The sequence below is a fragment of the Schistocerca cancellata genome, chromosome 9 (genome assembly GCF_023864275.1).
Source record: "Schistocerca cancellata isolate TAMUIC-IGC-003103 chromosome 9, iqSchCanc2.1, whole genome shotgun sequence".
NCBI lineage: Eukaryota > Metazoa > Arthropoda > Insecta > Orthoptera > Acrididae > Schistocerca > Schistocerca cancellata.
The window spans coordinates 36,820,210-36,832,617 of NC_064634.1; the positions used below are offsets into that span (position 1 = coordinate 36,820,210).

Sequence of the window (12,408 nt, forward strand, 5' to 3'; positions counted from 1 at the left end):
TATTATATCAAGGAAGTTTACAAAGTCACATGTTCCGCTATCATTTAATTTTCGTAATACACTCCTGGAAATGGAAAAAAGAACACATTGACACCGGTGTGTCAGACCCACCATACTTGCTCCGGACACTGCGAGAGGGCTGTACAAGCAATGATCACACGCACGGCACAGCGGACACACCAGAAACCGCGGTGTTGGCCGTCGAATGGCGCTAGCTGCGCAGCATTTGTGCACCGCCGCCGTCAGTGTCAGCCAGTTTGCCGTGGCATACGGAGCTCCATCGCAGTCTTTAACACTGGTAGCATGCCGCGACAGCGTGGACGTGAACCGTATGTGCAGTTGACGGACTTTGAGCGAGGGCGTATAGTGGGCATGTGGGAGGCCGGGTGGACGTACCGCCGAATTGCTCAACACGTGGGGCGTGAGGTCTCCACAGTACATCGATGTTGTCGCCAGTGGTCGGCGGAAGGTGCACGTGCCCGTCGACCTGGGACCGGACCGCAGCGACGCACGGATGCACGCCAAGACCGTAGGATCCTACGCAATGCCGTAGGGGACCGCACCGCCATTTCCCAGCAAATTAGGGACACTGTTGCTCCTGGGGTATCGGCGAGGACCATTCGCAACCGTCTCCATGAAGCTGGGCTACGGTCCCGCACACCGTTAGGCCGTCTTCCGCTCACGCCCCAACATCGTGGAGCCCGCCTCCAGTGGTGTCGCGACAGACGTGAATGGAGGGACGAATGGAGACGTGTCGTCTTCAGCGATGAGAGTCGCTTCTGCCTTGGTGCCAATGATGGTCGTATGCGTGTTTGGCGCCGTGCAGGTGAGCGCCACAATCAGGACTGCATACGACCGAGGCACACAGGGCCAACACCCGGCATCATGGTGTGGGGAGCCATCTCCTACACTGGCCGTACACCACTGGTGATCGTCGAGGGGACACTGAATAGTGCACGGTACATCCAAACCGTCATCGAACCCATCGTTCTACCATTCCTAGACCGGCAAGGGAACTTGCTGTTCCAACAGGACAATGCACGTCCGCATGTATCCCGTGCCACCCAACGTGCTCTAGAAGGTGTAAGTCAACTACCCTGGCCAGCAAGATCTCCGGATCTGTCCCCCATTGAGCATGTTTGGGACTGGATGAAGCGTCGTCTCACGCGGTCTGCACGTCCAGCACGAACGCTGGTCCAACTGAGGCGCCAGGTGGAAATGGCATGGCAAGCCGTTCCACAGGACTACATCCAGCATCTCTACGATCGTCTCCATGGGAGAATAGCAGCCTGCATTGCTGCGAAAGGTGGATATACACTGTACTAGTGCCGACATTGTGCATGCTCTGTTGCCTGTGTCTATGTGCCTGTGGTTCTGTCAGTGTGATCATGTGATGTATCTGACCCCAGGAATGTGTCAATAAAGTTTCCCCTTCCTGGGACAATGAATTCACGGTGTTCTTATTTCAATTTCCAGGAGTGTATATTGTAGTTGGTCCGCATTGGGTGCCAAATTATATTATGGTGGTCTCGCAGTGGGAGTCAATTTATGTAGTGATACTTGTAAGGCTTTATGCCTGCTTCAGGCAAAAAGGAATACAAACGTCTCAAAGATGAGATCGACAGGAAGTGCAAAATGGCTAATCAGGGATGGGTAGAGGATAAATGTAAGAATGTAGAGACTTATCTCACTAGGGGTAAGATAGATACCGCCTACAGGAAAATTAAAGAGACCTTTGGAGAAAAGAGAACAATTTGTATGAATACCAAGAGCTCAGATGGAAACCCAGTTCTAAGCAAAGAACGGAAAGCAGAAAGGTGGAAGGAGTTACAGAGGGTCTATACAAGGGCGATGTACTTGAGGACAATATTATAGAAATGGAAGAGGATGTAGATGAAGATGAAATGGGAGATATGATACTGCGTGAAGAGTTTGACAGAGCACTTAAAGACCTGAGTCGAAACAAGGCCTCGGGAGTAGACAACATTCCATTGGAACTACTGATGGCCTTGGGAGAGCGAGTCCTGACAAAACTCTACCATGTGGTGAGCAAGATGTATGAGACAGGCGAAATACCCTCAGACTTCAAGAAGAATATAATAATTCAAATCATAAAGAAAGCAGGTGTTGACAGATGTGAAAATTACCGAACTATCAGTTTAATAAGTCACGGATGCAAAATACTAACACGAATTCTTTACAGACGAATGGAGAAACTAGTAGAAGCCGACCTTGGGGAAGACCAGTTTGGATTCCGTAGAAATATTGGAACACGTGAGGCAATACTGACCCTACGGCTTATCTTAGAAGCTAGATTAAGGAAAGGCAAACCTACGTTTCTAGCATTTGTAGACTTAGAGAAAGCTTTTGACAATGTTGACTGGAATACTCTCTTTGAAATTCTGAAGGTGGCAGGGGTAAAACATAGGGAGCGGAAGGTTATTTACAATTTGTATAGAGACCAAATAGCCGTTATAAGAGTTGACGAGCATGAAAGGGAAGCATTGGTTGGGAAGGGAGTGAGACAGGGTTGTAGCCTCTCCCCGATGTTATTCAATCTGTATATTGAGCAAGCAGTGAAGGAAACAAAAGAAAAACTCGGAGTAGGTATGAAAATCCATGGAGAAGAAATAAAAACTTTGAGGTTCGCAGATGACATTGTAATTCTGTCAGAGACAGCAAAGGACTTGGAAGAGCTGTTGAACGGAATGGATAGTATCTTGAAAGGAGGATATAAGATGAACATCAACAAAAGCAAAACGAGGATAATGGAACGTAGTCGAATTAGGTCGGGTGATGCTGAGGGTATTAGATTAGGAAATGAGACACTTAAAGTAGTATGGGAGTTTTGCTATTTGGGGAGCAAAGTAACTGATGATGGTCGAAGTAGAGAGGATATAAAATGTAGACTGGCAATGGCAAGGAAAGCGTTTCTGATGAAGAGAAATTTGTTAACATCGAGTATAGATTTCAACGTCAGGAAGTCGTTTCTGAAAGTATTTGTATGGAGTGTAGCCATGTATGGAAGTGAAACATGGACGATAAATAGTTTGGACAAGAAGAGAATAGAAGCTTTCGAAATGTGGTGCTGCAGAAGAATGCTGAAGATTAGATAGGTAGATCATATAACTAATGAGGAGGTATTGGATTGGGGAGAAGTTTGTGGCACAACTTGACTAGAAGAAGGGATCGGTTGGTAGGAAATGTTCTGAGGCATCAAGGGACCACCAATTTAGTGTTGGAGGGCAGCGTGGAGGATAAAAATCGTAGAGGGAGGCCAAGAGATGAATACACTAAACAGATTCAGAAGGGTATAGGTCGCAGTAGGTACTAGGAGATGAAGAAGCTTGCACAGGATAGAGTAGCATGGATAGCTGCATCAAACCAGCCTCAGGACCGAAGACCACAACAACAACACCCCAGTGGAATTGTGTTAACTCCACAATTAAACTATAAAATCCTACAAAGTTATTGTACGGCGTTCGCCGACGATAAAAGACTGCATCAATGCAAACAGTCTAAGAGAGGTGCTCACATTGTCTCCTAAATTTTTATATGGAATAGGAAAAGCAGAGGACCTATAACGTTTCCTAGGGCAATGTCAGACGTCACTCTTGTTTCAGTTGACTTCCAGTTAGCGATTACGAACTGTGACTCTCTTCACAGGAAATCACGGATCGACTCGTCACTTAGAGTGAAGTAAAAAGGCCACAGTTGACTATGTAATAATATAAAGACGATAGCTCTTAAATTGAAAATTTAAGAGTAAGAATATCCACAATAGAAAACTGATTGTGATAGACGGCCTTAGTAAAGTAGAAATTACTAAACAATTATTTAACTACTGGCGTCACTTCTGCGGGTGAGCGCCATCTGTCCTAGTCATAGTGGAAGTCTAGCTTAACTAAATCAGGTAGATGCCGTGTTTCTTGACTTCGGCAAGGCGTTCGATACAGTTCCCCACAGTCGTTTAATGAACAAAGTAAGAGCATATGGACTATCACACCAATTGTGTGATTGGATTGAAGAGTTCCTAGATAACAGAACGCAGCATGTAATTCTCAATGGAGAGAAGTCTTCCAAAGTGAGAGTGATTTCAGGTGTGCCGCAGGGGATTGTCGTAGGACCGTTGCTATTCACAATATACATAAATGACCTTGTCGATGACATCGGTAGTTCACTGAGGCTTTTTGCGGATGGTGCTGTGGTATATCGGGAGGTTGTAAAAATGGAAAATTGTACTGAAATGCAGCAGGATCTGCAGCGTATTGACGCATGGTGCAGGAAATGACAATTGAATCTCAGTGTAGACAAGTGTAATGTGCTGCGAATACACAGAAAGGAAGATCCCTTATCATTTAGCTACAATATTGCAGGTCAGCAACTGGAAACAGTTAATTCCATAAATTATCTGGGAATACGCATTAGGAGTGATTTAAAATGGAATGATCATATAAAGGTGATCGTCGGTAAAGCAGATGCCAGACTGAGATTCATTGGAATAATCCTAAGGAAATGCAATCCGAAAACAAAAGAAGTAGGTTACAGTACGCTTGTTCGCCCACTGCTGAATACTGCTCAGCAGTGTGGGATCCGTACCAGATAGGGTTGATAGGAGAGATAGAGAAGATCCAACGGAGAGCAGCGCGCTTCGTTACAGGATCATTTAGTAATCACGATAGCGTTACTGAGATGATAGACAAACTCCAGTGGAAGACTCTGCAGGAGAGTCGCTGGGTAGCTCGGTACGGGCTTTTATTGAAGTTTCGAGAACACACCTTAACCAAGGAGTCAAGCAGTATATTGCTCCCTCCTACGTATATATCGCGAAGAGACCGTGAGGATAAAATCAGAGAGATTAGAGCCCACACAGAGGCATACCGACAATCTTTCTTTCCACGAACAATACGAGACTGGAATAGAAGGGAGAACAGATATAGGTACTCAAGCTACCCTCCGCCACACACCGTCAGTTGGCTTGCGGAGTATGGATGTAGATGTAGAACAGTTTTGCGATACCAATATTCTCGGTTTGATATTTGCGTTTCAAGATTTACCGACTTAACGCTATTTCATACTCGACTGTTGCCTTCAGTTCCAAGAATCAGAGCGCAGATGTGCTACTTGAGGAACGGTTCTCAGAGCCTGTTAACCTGCTGACGAGCTACTGTGTGACGCATTCAGGTGGATATGGTTGTGTATAGAAGTTTGATTTTATGATTTAGCTCCCTAGTATCTTACTATCATCTGTCAATGATTTGGTAATGAGTCTAAACCGGTTGTGTTACCACGTGTGGGGCCAGATGCTGAACAACGTGACAGGAGAATTAAAAGACGGTCACCGTACTGCCCTAACGCTGCACACATTTTCCGTGTAAAATGGCGTTTATTATCTTAAATATCACGGTTTTCGTATTGTAACCTTTGTTATCCCATACATTACAGACCGATCATTAATTCGACGGACGAGGAGGTGTTACTACGTTGCTCAAATAAAGTTTTAACGACGCACGGGATATTAATTCAAAATAAATCAGCATATGTTTGGAACTGGAAACAAAAAATATCAGAGTGTTATAGTTTTTCTATTAAGACATTGACCACGCCATGAAGTTCCAATAGAGGATGAGTTTATGAGACTGCAGCACTTTTTTGACGCAAACCACTGTATGATGAAGATTGAAAATATGTCAACTGAGAATGCTGGGGAAACATTATAAGCCGGCCTGAATGGCCAAGCGGTTCTAGGCGCTACAGTCTGGAACCGCGCGACCGCTACGGTCGCAGGTTCGAATCCTGCCTCGCGCATGGATGCGTGTGATGTACTTAGGTTAGTTAGGTTTAAGTAGTTCTAAGTTCTAGGGGACTGATGACCTCAGAAGTTAAGTCCCATAGTGATCGGAGCCATTTGAACCTTTTTTGAAACATCATAAATCACAAGTGGGGTCTACACATTGTGAAGGTGCCCAGACATCAGACAGGCCAGCGAATGAAGTTCGTGCGTCATTTCCGGTCTCACCGCTCGCTCTTGACACGATTTGCATTAAGTATGAATTTAGTCACAGAATCCTTTGCTGCGGTGTAGGAGAGAACCATGCTGGTGCAGAGAACTGGGAAACTCGTGCTAGAGGTGGCCATTTGTCACTCAACACGTGTGGGACATTCACTGCGACGAGAGGGAGGAACTAGGCTTTCAGGGCCTTAAGGCATCCTGTCACGGGACGTGAAAGCGTTCGTAGACGAGGAGCTGGTCGAATTTTCTGACATCACAGCGTCGAATTTCACATTACATACACTCCTGGAAATGAAAAAAAGAACACATTGACACCGGTGTGTCAGACCCACCATACTTGCTCCGGACACTGCGAGAGGGCTGTACAAGCAATGATCACACGCACGGCACAGCGGACACACCAGGAACCGCGGTGTTGGCCGTCGAATGGCGCTAGCTGCGCAGCATTTGTGCACCGCCGCCGTCAGTGTCAGCCAGTTTGCCGTGGCATACGGAGCTCCATCGCAGTCTTTAACACTGGTAGCATGCCGCGACAGCGTGGACGTGAACCGTATGTGCAGTTGACGGACTTTGAGCGAGGGCGTATAGTGGGCATGCGGGAGGCCGGGTGGACGTACCGCCGAATTGCTCAACACGTGGGGCGTGAGGTCTCCACAGTACATCGATGTTGTCGCCAGTGGTCGGCGGAAGGTGCACGTGCCCGTCGACCTGGGACCGGACCGCAGCGACGCACGGATGCACGCCAAGACCGTAGGATCCTACGCAGTGCCGTAGGGGACCGCACCGCCACTTCCCAGCAAATTAGGGACACTGTTGCTCCTGGGGTATCGGCGAGGACCATTCGCAACCGTCTCCATGAAGCTGGGCTACACACCGTTAGGCCGTCTTCCGCTCACGCCCCAACATCGTGCAGCCCGCCTCCAGTGGTGTCGCGACAGGCGTGAATGGAGGGACGAATGGAGACGTGTCGTCTTGAGCGATGAGAGTCGCTTCTGCCTTGGTGCCAATGATGGTCGTATGCGTGTTTGGCGCCGTGCAGGTGAGCGCCACAATCAGGACTGCATACGACCGAGGCACACAGGGCCAACACCTGGCATCATGGTGTGGGGAGCGATCTCCTACACTGGCCGTACACCACTGGTGATCGTCGAGGGGACACTGAATAGTGCACGGTACATACAAACCGTCATCGAACCCATCGTTCTACCATTCCTAGACCGGCAAGGGAACTTGCTGTTCCAACAGGACAATGCACGTCCGCATGTATCCCGTGCCACCCAACGTGCTCTAGAAGGTGTAAGTCAACTACCCTGGCCAGCAAGATCTCCGGATCTGTCCCCCATTGAGCATGTTTGGGACTGGATGAAGCGTCGTCTCACGCGGTCTGCACGTCCAGCACGAACGCTGGTCCAACTGAGGCGCCAGGTGGAAATGGCATGGCAAGCCGTTCCACAGGACTACATCCAGCATCTCTACGATCGTCTCCATGGGAGAATAGCAGCCTGCATTGCTGCGAAAGGTGGATATACACTGTACTAGTGCCGACATTGTGCATGCTCTGTTGCCTGTGTCTATGTGCCTGTGGTTCTGTCAGTGTGATCATGTGATGTATCTGACCCCAGGAATGTGTCAATAAAGTTTCCCCTTCCTGGGACAATGAATTCACGGTGTTCTTATTTCAATTTCCAGGAGTGTAATACTGAAAAGTGTGAAAGTAATGATCTGTCAAGCCAGATTTTTACTTTGCCAAGAGGAACGTAGCCAATGAGATGCAACATCGGTTTTATGTCAGGAATAGAACTTGCGAGATGCTCTATTGTACCAGGGTTGGAACTTAAATAGTCGCAACTATTTATTCACAACTGATACAAAAGAATTACATGTTAGCACCTGTTACTGTCCTTCAAAGTAGTCACCAGCGTAGTGTAGAACGCGTTGCTAGCGATGTGGAAGGCGTAGTATACCATTAGCAGAGCCTGTTCTGTTGATGGTGCGAATGGAGCGGTCTACTGCCTGTCGAATCTCTGGAACAGTTCTGAAGCGAACGGCACGAAGTGATCCCTTCATCTTCGGAATCAAATCAAAGTCAGAAGGACTTAAGTCCGGGGAGTATGGTGGATGGTACAGTACTTCCCAGTGCCATCGACCGAACAGAGCAGTCAAAGCTTGCGCTGTATGCACCCGTGCATTGTCGTGCAAAATGAAGGGTGGGTTGCGAAGAAAGTGTCGCCTCTTCTTTTGCAAAGCTGGTCGCAGGTGGTGCTCCAAAAACGAACAGTAATACTGTGCATTGACGGTCTGCCGTGGAGGAATGTAATGCGTTTGGATAACACCATCACAGCCGTACACGAGAAATCAACATAACTCTCACCATACTGGGACTCTGATGCACTTTCGACTTTCGCGGCGATCCATAATGACGTTTCAGTTTTGGCTCGTACGATGTGGGCCATGTCTCATCCAGTGTTACGTTACGGCGTAAGAAAGCGCTCATAGCGCTCCAAGTGCGTCTGAGCAGCGTCACAACGCATCTACACTCCTGGAAATGGAAAATAGAACACATTGACACCGGTGTGTCAGACCCACCATACTTGCTCCGGACACTGCGAGAGGGCTGTACAAGCAATGATCACACGCACGGCACAGCGGACACACCAGGAACCGCGGTGTTGGCCGTCGAATGGCGCTAGCTGCGCAGCATTTGTGCACCGCCGCCGTCAGTGTCAGCCAGTTTGCCGTGGCATACTGAGCTCCATCGCAGTCTTTAACACTGGCAGCATGCCGCGACAGCGTGGACGTGAACCGTATGTGCAGTTGACGGACTTTGAGCGAGGGCGTATAGTGGGCATGCGGGAGGCCGGGTGGACGTACCGCCGAATTGCTCAACACGTGGGGCGTGAGGTCTCCACAGTACATCGATGTTGTCGCCAGTGGTCGGCGGAAGGTGCACGTGCCCGTCGACCTGGGACTGGACCGCAGCTACGCACGGATGCACGCCAAGACCGTAGGATCCTTCGCAGTGCCGTAGGGGACCGCACCGCCACTTCCCAGCAAATTAGGGACACTGTTGCTCCTGGGGTATCGGCGAGGACCATTCGCAACCGTCTCCATGAAGCTGGGCTACGGTCCCGCACACCGTTAGGCCGTCTTCCGCTCACGCCCCAACATCGTGCAGCCCGCCTCCAGTGGTGTCGCGACAGGCGTGAATGGAGGGACGAATGGAGACGTGTCGTCTTCAGCGATGAGAGTCGCTTCTGCCTTGGTGCCAATGATGGTCGTGTGCGTGTTTGGCGCCGTGCAGGTGAGCGCCACAATCAGGACTGCATACGACCGAGGCACACAGGGCCAACACCCGGCATCATGGTGTGGGGAGCGATCTCCTACACTGGCCGTACACCACTGGTGATCGTCGAGGCGACACTGAATAGTGCACGGTACATCCAAACCGTCATCGAACCCATCGTTCTACCATTCCTAGACTGGCAAGGGAACTTGCTGTTCCAACAGGACAATGCACGTCCGCATGTATCCCGTGCCACCCAACGTGCTCTAGAAGGTGTAAGTCAACTACCCTGGCCAGCAAGATCTCCGGATCTGTCCCCCATTGAGCATGTTTGGGACTGGATGAAGCGTCGTCTCACGCGGTCTGCACGTCCAGCACGAACGCTGGTCCAACTGAGGCGCCAGGTGGAAATGGGATGGCAAGCCGTTCCACAGGACTACATCCAGCATCTCTACGATCGTCTCCATGGGAGAATAGCAGCCTGCATTGCTGCGAAAGGTGGATATACACTGTACTAGTGCCGACATTGTGCATGCTCTGTTGCCTGTGTCTATGTGCCTGTAGTTCTGTCAGTGTGATCATGTGATGTATCTGACCCCAGGAATGTGTCACTAAAGTTTCCCCTTCCTGGGACAATGAATTCACGGTGTTCTTATTTCAATTTCCAGGAGTGTATTTCTGCATTTCCGTCTTGTCATGCGGAGCCCATCGTGGTGCAATTTTTCGCATGCCCGGGCGTTCCTTCAGTATGCGAAGCACTGTCGTTTGCGATAATCCGGTTTCGTGGGCGAGCTCACGAATCGTATGGCGCTCACTGTCCACCAACGCGGCAACAACATGCACTTCTTCTTCAGAGACGCTAGGACGACCTGCCGGATGCATGTCTGCCACAGTTTGCCGACCTTCGTTGAAGGCTTTTGCCAACGCTCCACTGTTCTGTACAGCAATGCCGATTCCCAGAACGCCTCTTGAAGACATTGATGACACTGTCATGCTATATGACCTCTGGCGCATTCAAAATCGGTTGTTCCTGTTTCGCATTGGCCTTAGTGAGACAGACCGATGAGGTCGTTGCTATGAAACGGATATATTATGTCATCGGTTGGTCGTCGGCGGACACAGACAATGGAGTTGGCTCCACTGACAATTGGCCTTTCTTGCCAGGAATGCGGAAGCGGCAATCTCCAGTCCGATTCCCTTGTATCCAGATTCAACTTTCTTTCCCAGAACGGTGAACAATACTGTTACTTGGCTTGGCGGGTGTCATGTGATTGGGAACGGGTGTGACCCGTACGCTTGTGCCTTTTACCAGTTACGGCCAATTGAACATGGCAAAGAATGCCGCTCTATAGTGAGCTCTTTGCGAATATGCTGTATCTGCTATTCAATCATCAAGGGGTTCAAGTGTGATACACCTTTTCTGTTCGTATGTTTCATTCCTGTTACCTGTCTTTTGATGAACTTCACACTGTAGGGAAGCAGCCTACTCACACCTTATAAAATTCACATCAGTCTTTCCATTGTGTGCCAGCCAGTCCGCTGTAACTAGCTCTGACGTCATAAATGTTGCGTAATACTTTAAAAATCAAGTAAATAACCTGAAACGTTTCTAGCATGTCTGGAGTAATACTAAATCAATATGTGTTGAATATCAGTTCAATAACTTTAACCATTTTCGAAATTTGGACGTGTTTCTGTAAAAATCACTGGCGCAACAGAAAAGAGCTAGAAACTTAAAAATTTATATTTAGATTCCTTTTGTATAATAATTCAGTAGAAACAGTATTCTGGATCTCGCAAATTAAAATTGTAGTTTAAATTCATGATTTTCCGGTTTTTGTCTTAGAAATTAAGGAAACAAGATAGATTAAGTGAGCGAATAAATAAAGGTAGGATGTTTAAATTTAAATAGAAGGGAGATCCGCTATAATCATAAAAATGTGAGACGTTTCAACAGAATAACTATAAAACTATAGCTATAGCGTATCTCCAAAGAGCAAGTTCAGAGCTCGTCTACAGCGTGTAGTGTAATTAAATTAATTCTCTCGCCCAAAATATTTGACTTAGCCACGTCACATTTTTATTATGATTACTTACTTGTGTGCTGATTGCACAATTAAATTGAAAGCTTCATTGGCCATCAGCAAAAGAAACAATGATTTATTCGATAACTTAAAGTGGTGCATTACTAGCCCAGTGGCTAGTCGGGAGAGCAGATTTGATCAGGCGTTCCCTTAGCCGTCCACACCATGGCTTTATATGTAAGAACGCTGTGCGAGAGATAGACCCCAGTTCTCTCCAGACGCTGATTAGCGCACCACCTGTGCCGGGAGTCGCGTCGCGCCGGTATCATTGCTATAAACAGCCTCGGATGCCGTAATAAGTTACTCGGGATACGCGTAACCACGAAATCCTTTTCGTGTGAAGTGTTAATTCTGGGATGACTTTAATGATCTATATTCAGTTAGCGTATGTCGTATTTTCACGTGCCGCCGCATGACAGACATTCTACCATTGTTTAGTGTGGCGTTTGATGAACATTATCATCAAATTATGGCGAGCATTCACTTAAACATTTAATTTGAACAGTTATAGTTGCATCAGCGCATTAGACTCTGAACTGCTCTGGTAGTTAGATTGTGTGGATTCTTTTTGGTCTGTGGCTTTCAGAATATAGTGAACATTTTAAAGAGAATGGTTTTTGATTATGAATCCCAGACAATCTCCTAATTCCTCAGAGCTATAAGCTGTAGCTATAAATGTATTTATCAGATGAAGTGGGCACTAGGAATTCTCATTACAGGCTTCACGTTTTGCTAATCACTTTCTGGTTGGCAATATTGTAGTCAGAGAGCCAGTGCTGAGAATGGCAAACAACATAAATTCAAAACATTTATTCTATTATTCCACCCGCCGCCCCACATATGTTGCTAATCGGCCGGGAAACAACCTGAGTAAAAGTGAAAGTGATTTTTAAATATTCGGATTCGGAAGTGAAATGCGACACGCAACTGAGCAATGGAACAGTGACAGACAGTGTTACGTGTGCATGTGGACGACGCAATTGGATTAACAACGCATCTGGATTGACGGAGCTGGCGCTGAGTCTAGC

The 12,408-nt window shown here is 47.7% G+C and overlaps 1 protein-coding gene across 1 annotated transcript in view; it reads right to left on the minus strand.

Moving 5' to 3' along the window:
- The window catches only part of LOC126100738 (UDP-glucosyltransferase 2-like), a 129,645-nt gene that overhangs the window by 49,533 nt on the left and 67,704 nt on the right, over positions 1-12,408 (minus strand). The window lies entirely within an intron of this gene.